Source organism: Triticum aestivum, chromosome 6B (genome assembly GCF_018294505.1).
Source record: "Triticum aestivum cultivar Chinese Spring chromosome 6B, IWGSC CS RefSeq v2.1, whole genome shotgun sequence".
Taxonomy (NCBI): Eukaryota; Viridiplantae; Streptophyta; class Magnoliopsida; order Poales; family Poaceae; genus Triticum; species Triticum aestivum.
Genome location: NC_057810.1, coordinates 38,196,687 through 38,199,303, shown reverse-complemented (window position 1 = coordinate 38,199,303; position 2,617 = coordinate 38,196,687).

Here is a 2,617-nt window from a genome sequence, read left to right as displayed (position 1 = left end):
CTCTCTACAGTGCAATTACGTCGATATTGTGTGCATGTATGGTGCACATTTGACAGACCGTCCATCCTGCACGTGCGTAACCATCCAATCAGCGTGAACACACACAAAAAATATCGTATATTCAGCAGATCAGTGCCAAAAACATAACGTGTCGCCCACCATCATCCATGCATGTTGACGAGAAAATAATTAATTAGTACTAGCAAAAAGGCCCATGTGTTGCAACGGGAGAAAAAATAATACCACACGCTCTTAATTTACAAAAAATGGTCTATAATATGAGAATTTATAGCTACGACCCCAAAAAAGGTAGTCTTAATCTATAAAAGCGCAATTTAAGATTCTACATGTGTTCTAATTCAACACGGCTTGCATGTAGATTTAATCGCACAAAGAAACATGCAAGTGATCATGCATTTTATTTATGTCATGTTGGAAATAGGGCGTTGTTACGGGCGAGTGAAGAAAAATGACAAAAAAAAACCGATGACATTAGCACACTACGGAGACATGTGTGCATCAATGACAATTTTCAGTTTAAGAATCACCAACTTAGGGTAACTGTTGAACACTTTTTTCACATGCATATTTCTTAAATACATGAAGAGTTGTTAAAGGTTGTTAAAAAGATACATGATTTTTTTCATCATAAAAGAGATTTTTTTGTCTGAAAAAGAACATTTTTGTATGGTCTCCTGTGGACGCAGGTACTTGCGCACCTATTTCATCATTATTTCTTGTCATACATGTTATAGGTATTGGTCCCTGTTTCATCACTATTTATCTTATCAAATTTGTCTTTTATTTTATTTTTGTCATGCATGCCTCCTTTTTACTTTTTTTTCATGCATGTCCTCTCTTTTTTCTTCTTATTTATAGGAGAATAGCACAACATCTCAACTTTATCAGATCTCATCTGCATTTTCTCGTTTATTTCTTTTATAGCAGATATCACATCTTTATTGGGTCTTTCTTCTATTCCTTGTCATGCATGTCCTTATTTATTGAGTGTCTCTAGCAAATTTATCTTCAATTTCATGTCCAATCCTGATTTTGCTGAGGTGTTCATCCCCAATCTGAATCAGTACCGGTATGAAAAAAAGACGGATAATGCATTGCTGATTAACATTGCATCCTAGATAGTTTTTTTTAATTTTTAATATGTAAAATAATATCATATTCAGATTCTACATATTTTTCTAATGAAATTTCATATATAACATGTTAAATTTGAAGTTATGATTTAGAAGATATGAATATTTTAAAAAACATTTGATATGTACTGCGGATTTAGTGTCAGAAACATTAGGGGGTTTTCTATAAAATAACAAAACGGACTAAAAATACCTATTTTTTTATTAGTAGGTATAGAGGTATAGATATAGATATAGACTGGTAATGCACTACGTATATGTTTGCCTAGAGCTAGTCGCAGGATGCGTTCTCATCGTGAAAACACAGAGAGGAAAAAACAGCATGATGATGATATTCATTATGCATCTGTACTCTCGCTTGTGGAGCCAAGCCAGACCGGGACTGCAAGCAAATTTTGCCTCCGGGTCCGGTTCAGGGGTTCGGCGACAGGTTGATCCGTCATCCGTGAATATAGGACCGATGTGGATAAGAACTGGGCCACTTAATAACCAGACATTTGCTTTTTACCGGCTGCTAGGACCACGTCTCCATCTTCAATACTATAAGTACTTTTTGATAACGGTTTTGCTGATTCTAAAACAGATGAAATTAAAATAAAATAGTGTTTTTTTACACACAAGCTATTTGTAAATCGCTTGAATATTGAATCCACGTAAGTCGATTCTAAAGAGAATACAACTCCATGGGCGAAGGTGGGGGTGACATGAAATCTTTTTTATCTATTACCCGCAAAAAGGCTCATATTTTGTCTTTCACGCCCACCCCACCACCAGTTGATTCCGTCTAGCTCCGCCACTGAGTGTCGACCTTGGTGAGGCCGAGATGGAAACTTGTCGGAGACAGGGACGACATTGCTAGCCGTAGCGAGTTGCGACATCGTGAACAGAGGCAAGGAAAAGGGCTGACTGGCGCAGAACTGGCTCGCCGGGGAAATTTGCTGGCCGGGAAGGTTTAGAGGGATGGTCTAGGGTGGCGCATCATGACGGTGGGCACTGGTGATTGGAGGGCGTGCACAAGTGTGTTGTCGACCGCAGACCCCGGAGGCAGGCAAATTGGTCGGTGGTCATGGGTGGTTCAAGAGGAGGAAGGAGACTGGAGGAAGTAGAAACACAACAGCCTTCGCGTGAAAGATCCAACGGCCAAAAAAATCTCACACGATTCCTTTTTAGGCGACTTACAATGCCCCTACCTTTTTTAGTCACAGCTGATTTATTTATTTATTTTACCAAAATCAGTTTAATGAAATACATCATATACTCGTTTAAAAAGGTTCTGGTGGGCTGATAAAAATTGCAAGTTGCATCTTTCACCAAACTAAATTACACTTTAGGCAGACCCATTTTGAAAAATCTTTTCTTGGGCCAAGCAATTTTCTAACGGATCTACGGACCACGGTGGGCAAAAATCAGCCTGGATCATTTCCAAACTCAAATAAAGGCATATACTCACTGTCAACAAGTAT